Genomic DNA, 7,693 nt, shown 5'->3' with positions numbered 1-7,693 from the left:
ATGACCAGAGTCAAAGAAAATAACTATCAAAGCTCTAATGGCCAGTGCCAATTTTGGGAGTGTGGATTTCCATATTTTCATTCAGGTATTTTGTGTTCTACGTTACATTATTTCTTCAGATCCTTTAGTGGAGCTGAGGGAAGGGCACTTTGAACTGCTGAATCAAAATTCTATAAAGCAGAGACAGCACTAAACCTAGGAGAGCCGCCATTCTGTGGAATAAGCCCTGGGTCCAAGTGCTCACTCTGCTGTATACTAATTCACTAGCTGTGGCTGTGTGACCTTAAGCAAGTTACCTCACCTCCTTCGAGCATCAGTTTTCCTGTCTCTAAAATGAAGATCACTGTAACTCTCTTTCAGGGCTATTGGGAAGTTTAAATAAGGGGGCAAATCCTCTTATTAGCTCAGTTCCAGTACATAGTTAGTTCTTGTTATATGTCACTTTTCTTCTCAACTAATTATCTAAGTTTGTTTTTAAGCAATGAACAAAACAGTTTCACAAGACTAAGCTGCACGAGTAAGTACAAATCTGGTAGTTTACTATCACATACTCAGGGCTTAGCACAATGTAGGCCCACAAAAATAAAATATTGTAATTTATAACATATAGACCATATCACTAATTTGAAAAAAAAAAAAAAGTTAAGATTAAAATTTCCCTGCCACTTTCTGACTTGAACTAGTACATTAAAACAATGACACTGCCTCAAAATTTGAGAAAAACCGGCTTTTGGATTGTAAATACTAGATCTCAACAGAAGCTCTATTTTCTTATCTCCAAATACACAGAGGCTGAATTCTCTATAGGGCAGCTTCTTAGGACAGGCCAAAACCCCGAGGGCCCTAACATCTAACCAGCAAGAGCTGCCTTTTAAGTGTGTATTTGTAGATGTCATTTGCGAAAGTCAACTTCCCATTTCAGCGTGAGTCTAGGACCACAGAATCCATCTGGTTTGCATTTCACTTCAAAATGTAGAACCAGGTGTCTTTCATGTGTGCTTAATTTTCGAGGGAGGGTGTACCACAAGACTCGGAATGATTTGAAGTGGTTTAATAACACAGATAAAGGATACTGTATTGCCGAAATACAATCACTTCTTGTTGTTGCTCTTATTGTTGTTGGTATGGACTAAATTTAAATTTTCTTTCAACTTGTAAGCTTGGAATGACAGACAGTAAGCCTGATTTTAGGTACACATTGAGCTCACATACATTTGCAGAGGATTCATAGAGGATTGTTTGCACTCAATGAGAATTTCAGAAACTAGACCAGAAAAAAAAAAAAAAAAAGAGAGAGAGAGAGGGAAGGAGGGAGGGAAAGTGGAGTTGGAGAGAAAGAGCCTTCACTAACATCTTTATCAAACAATTAGTCATCCTTGAGGAATGTGGTTCAGTTTCTTTGATAGCATGAAATTTAAGCAAAAGAATAAGTATTACGCTCTATACAGAAATTAAGCTGTCTTGGGGGAAAACTTTTTGATAAATGAAAAGCAATTTCATCTCCTTTTATACAGAGTGCTATAAAATGATTTCCATTGGGAGAATGAGTCCACTTTTAATTAAATAGAGACCATGCTATGAGTCCATGTAGAGTGTTTCCATTCTGCTCCCCAAACCCATCATCAAAATATCACTAATCACATATAACTTTCCTAGTGTTAACACAATATATGACATTTTACATGCTGCTGCTGCTGCTAAGTTGCTTCAGTCGTGTCCGACTCTGTGCAACCCCGTAGACCGCAGCCCACCAGGCTCCCCCGTCCCTGGGATTCTCCAGGCAAGAACACTGGAGTGGGGTGCCATTGCCTTCTCCGTTTACATGCTAAAGGAAGTAAATACCACCAAATAAGTGACCACCAAAGAGAGATTCCTTATTTTGCAGAGTCACTAGCACTCAGAAACAAACTTGTCTTAAAAATACAAATCAATAATGATATTTCTTGAATACCCTAAAATAGAAACTGACATAAACATGGCAGAATAGGCATATATGATCTATGTGGAATTAAGACAATACCAATTGAGCCTATTTTAACTAATTGCTAGTTAACTAACATTTCTAAAAAATGAAAAATGTGATTTATTATAGAGCAACCAGCTCTGAGTCTAAAATTTCCTTTCAAAGATGTCTCAAAAATGTGTGTCCTGTTTTTAAGGGACCAACTTTCAAGAAATACAGTCCTTGGTTGGCAATCACAAACCCTTGATCTGTGTTTCTTAGCTGAAAGATAACCCTTCCCAGAATGCAGAGACACACATGTCACGTTTACCAGGTACAGTGATTCCTATCATGTTTTAAACAATCTCTCCTTCTTGTTGTATTATATGCTTTGTAAATAATCAATACAAAAACACAAGAAAATATCTTGGTTCAAGAGATTTGTACAGAGAAAGCTCAGACACCTTCTTGCATTGGGTGACGGGGTTACTGCATGGGACGGGGGAGGGGCATGAGGCTTCTCAGGAGCCACCTCTGGGGTGTATCCAGCATTTGTACTCCTAGGTGTCAGAGGTGCTGGACTGTGCTTCTAGGCATTCATCATAGATCTGGCAGGCTTTCGGGGATTCAGCTTTGTGTTCAGCTCAATAAAGTAATGCCAGCTCCATGGCTTAGAAGGGATGTGACACTGAGAACTAACTTCACTACCTTGAACTTCAGTAATAAGCATTAAATAAGATAATGCACTAGATGCACTTAGCTCACTGTCTGGTCCAGGTAGACAATCACTGTATTAGTAGTAGTACTATTAGTATTGTTTTTATTAAACCCCAACCCCAGAGGGAAGATTGCAGCCTACCAGGGCCTTATCAGAATGCACAGGGTCAAATATAAGTGTTGTCAGCCAACAGACATTTTCGGTCATGTTGACATTATAGAATAAAGAAACACACTCCTGCAAGCTAATTAAGATTAAGGATCACAATTTTCCTTTAAGAAAAGCAGAAATAAATTGGATTTCTCTGCCTATCCCAGTTTAAAGACTATAAAGCTTATTAAAAACAGAGTAAATAATGGCTTTTCATTAATTTGATTTATTTAGATGTAAAAGAAACTGGAGGAATGCACATCCTGAACTTGTTATATATCACAAACTCCTGAACTGCAGAAAGAATGGAGGAAGTATACTGTCCATACTCCAGAAGCAGGGATCAATGTTTTCAAGGTTGAAACTATTTCACTTAAACCCTAACACATGGAAAGGATTTTTTCCAGATACACAGAATAAAGATTGATAATAAAAATGCAATACAACCCTAAGGTGAACTTGATAGGTAAGCCAAGACTCAAGAGGGCAGAGAGTCATTTCCTTATGACTGAATCCTCACCTACCTAAGTCCCTTTGAGAGCTTCAGAGCTTGTAGAAGAAACAAAGATGGCTAAGATGCTTCTGCTGCAGCCAGTCTTAGAATTCTATCACATCCAGAGATGCTAGAAGCATAAATGATGAGTATAGCGCAGCAACAAAAGTTACCAAAGAGCTGCCAAAATGCAAGATGCCATGTACACCTGAGGAAGGGGCACTCCACTTTACCCAAGGGACAGAAAAGATTTTGGTGAGGTTGAAGCACTTTGAACCAGTGGATTTGGAAGAACTGCCTGGGGGCATAACTTGGAATATTTGGAATAACTGCTCCCTTAGGGGCAGTAGTCTGTCACAAGTGGCTGGCATGAACTTGTATTTGCATAGCACTTTATAGATTGATAAAATGCCAGATGTATGTCAGGTATTCCTAAGAGAAAATGTGGAAGGGACATGACCGATGTGCTGGAGGGGATGCCAAATTTGCTCCAACTCTCTCTCCCCTCAAGTAACTTCGACTGAGTACTTAAAAGATGAATACTGCTAAGTCACTTCAGTCGAGTCCGACTCTATGCGACCCCATAGACGGCAGCCCACCAGGCTCCCCCGTCCCTGGGATTCTCCAGGCAAGAACACTGGAGTGGGTTGCCATTTCCTCCTCCAATGCATGAAAGTGAAAAGTGAAAGTGAAGTCGCTCAGTCGTGTCCAACTCTTCACAACCCCATGGACTGCAGCCTACCAGGCTCCTCCGTCCATGGGATTTTCCAGGCAAGAGTACTGGAGTAGGGTGCCATTGCCTTCTCCGAAAAGATGAATAGAGGTTTGCAAAATTAAAATGATGAACATGGTCACCCCTGGCAGAAAGGTAAGACAGGAACAAGAAAATTGAGGGAATTCCAGTAGTTTAATTTGGTGAGCAATGGATCTCATTCTGGCAGTACATTAGAATCTCTTGATGGGTTATTTTCTTTTTTAAACAGTTTCTAGGCTTCACTCACACTCCTAGGTTGGGCATGGGGTCTTGGCATGGTCTTTGTTAAAAGCTCCTAAGGTGATTCTAATGCGCAGTCAGACTTCAGAACTGTTGCTCCAGCAAAGTGCATATGGGGGCAGGGAGAAGCGGTACAAAGAGAAAAACAATGCTGGAGGTGGGCACTCCATCAGATTTCCAGATAAAAATTAGGTCTTGTCATATAAGAAAAGTAGAGAATTTTTCAATGGGAAGTTGTTAATGGGAGTATGGTGTGATAGGAGAGTCATCCTCTTCCATTTGGGAGGTGGTGTGAAAGTTGAATTAAAAGGGGAACTGGATAGGAGGAAGGGAGGCCAGAGTTTATTGATTCTAGTGGAGGGGTTAAGCATGCGGAGTGAAGGGGAGAAGAAGTGAATTTTAGAGATATTGGGGGCTCAGGACTCATGTGCCTTGGAGTGTGAGGGAAAGAGAAAAACCAAGAAAAAAAAAAAACTCATTTCAAATTTGGGTAATCTGCTAGATTTTTTTTTTTTTTTTAATCATCCAGTCACCACATACAGAGCAAAATAAGAGGAACTAGTCTGGAGGTAAAGAAGATGAATGAGGCATTGGACGATGTGAATTCAAAGTATACAAGGAATAACTAGATGGTACTTTTCAGAGGGTGTGTGGATGTCTGGAGTAGCACTTAGAAGAAAGATCTGGGTTGGAAAATTAGAGATACGGACCTTTGGTTATGGGCAGGATGGTGATAAAAAATGAGTCTCAGGTAAGGATGCTATCCCCAGGAGTGAATGTGCAGTGAGGAGAAAAGATGACAGAGGATAAAGCTATGCAGAAACTTTAAATTTCTGTTTCAATTAACGAATGGCTTGGGGCCATATAATACATCAATTTAAGCACCTGATTATATAAAATATATTATTAAATAAAATGTTATTTGTTAAAGAATGAACATGGAAGCACTGCAAATTAAAATGTCTTTTTTTTAAATCTATGTGATTAACCACCACCAACTCTCATTTTAAATCTTAATAGCAAATATCTTTCTCTGATAGCACATCCTTATTTACAACTAGTTGGTTTGGTAAAACAATCTTAGCATCTTAGGAGTAGGAGTCAAAAAACTAAAAATGCAATAGGCTTTTTTTTTCTCTCTCTCTCTCTTCCAATTTTGTTAATAGATCTTTGACATACACACTGTATAATTTTAAAGGGTACAACATAATGATTTGACTTACATGCATAGTAAAATGATTACCACAATTAGTTTAGTGAGCGTTCATCATCTCACAGATAAAAAAATAAAATAAAAAGAAAAAACTATTTCGTTGTAATGAGAACACTTGAGATTTACTCTCTTAATTTTTGCATATAACATACAGCCTAGACGGTAAAGAATCCATCTGCAATGTGAGATCTGGGTTCGCTCCCCAGGTTGGGAAGATCTCCTGGAGAAGGGAATGGCTACCCACTCCAGTGTTCTGGCCTGGAGAATTCCATGGACTGTATAAGTCCATTGAGCCACAAAGACTCAGACACAAGTGAGCGACTTTCACTTTCTTTTCAACATACAGCAGTGTTAATTACACTTATCATACTGTATGTTATATCCCTCAGTTCAGTTGCTCAGTCACGTCCAACTCTTTGTGACCCCACGGACTGCAGCACACCAAGCTTCCCTGTCCATCACCAACTCCTGGCGCTTGCTCAAACTCATGTCCATTGAGTCAGTGATGCCATCCAACCATCTCATTCTCTGTCTTCCCCTTCTCCTCCTGCCTTCAGTCTTTCACAGCATCAGGATCTTTTCCAGTGAGTCAGTTCTTCACATCAGGTGGCCAAAGTATTGGAGCTTCAGCATCAGTCTTTCCAATGAATATTCAGGACTGATTTTCTTTAGGATGGACTGGTTGGATCTCCTTGCAGTCCAAGGGACTCTCAAGAGCCTTCTCCAACACCACATTCAAAGGCATCAATTATTTGGTGCTCAACTTTCTTTATAGTCCTACTCTCACATCCATATGTGACAACTGGAAAAACCATAGCTTTGACAAAAGGACCTTTGACAGTAATGTCTCTGCTTTGTAATATGCTGTCTAGGTTGGTCATAGCTTTTCTTCCAAGGAGAAAGCGCCTTTTAATTTCATAGCTGAAGTACCATCTGCAGTGATTTTGGAGCCCAAGAAAATAAAGTCTCTCACTATTTCTGTTGTTTCCCATCTATTTGCCATGAAATAGATGCCCCGATCTTCTCTTTTTGAATGTTGAGTTTTAAGCCAGCCTTTTCACTCTCCTCTTTCATTTTCACCAAGAGGCTCTTTAGTTCTTCGCTTTCTGCCATAAGGGTGGTGTCATCTGCATATCTGAGGATATTGATATTTCCCCTGGCATTCTTGATTCCAGCTTGTGCTTCATCCAGCCTGGCATTTCACATGAGTACTCTGCATAGAAGTTATATAAGCAGGGAGACAATATACAGCCTTGATGTATTCCTTTCCTAATTTGGAGCCAGTCCATTGTTCCATTTCCAGTTCTAACTGTTGCTTTATATCCCTAGTGCTCATTTATTATATCCCTCAGTTCAGTTCAGTCACTCAGTTGTGTCCTACTCTTTGTGACCCCATGAATTGCAGCACGCCAGGCCTCCCTGTCCATCACAAACTCCCGGAGTTCAGTCAGACTCACGTCCATCGAGTCAGTGATGCCATCTAGCCATCTCATCCTCTGTCGTCCCCTTCTCCTCCTGCCCCCAATCCGTCCCAGCATCAGAGTCTTTTCCAATGGGTCAACTCTTCGCATGAGGTGGCCAAAGTATTGAAGTTTCAGCTTCAGCATGAGTCCTTCCAATGAACACCCAAGACTGATCTCCTTTAGGATGGACTGGTTGGATCTCCTTGCAGTCCAAGGGACTCTCAAGAGTCTTCTCCAACACCACAGTTCAAAAGCATCAATTCTTCGGCACTCAGCCTTCTTAACAGTCCAACTCTCACATCCATACATGTGATAAAAACCATAGCCTCGACTAGACAGACATGTGATAAAAACCATAGCCTTGACTAGACAGACCTTTGTTGGCAAAGTAATGTCTCTGCTTTTCAATATGCTATCTAGGTTGGTCATAACTTGCCTTCCAAGGAGTAAGCGTCTTTTAATTTCATGGCTGCAGTCACCATCTGCAGTGATTTTGGAGCTCCCAAAAATAAAGTCTAACACTGTTTCCACTGTTTCCCCATCTATTTCCCATGAAGTGATGGGACCAGATGCCATGATCTTCATTTTCTGAATGTTGAGTTTTAAGCCAACTTTTTCACTCTCCTCTTTCACTTTCATCAAGAGGCTCTTTAGTTCTTCTTCACTATCTGCCATAAGGGTGGTGTCATCTGCATATCTGAGGTTATTGATATTTCTCCC

Source organism: Bos grunniens, chromosome 14 (assembly GCF_055505025.1).
Source record: "Bos grunniens cultivar Pamir isolate PY7600 chromosome 14, Bosgru_T2T1.0, whole genome shotgun sequence".
Taxonomy (NCBI): domain Eukaryota; kingdom Metazoa; phylum Chordata; class Mammalia; order Artiodactyla; family Bovidae; genus Bos; species Bos grunniens.
Note: the sequence above shows the minus strand (reverse complement) of the source record.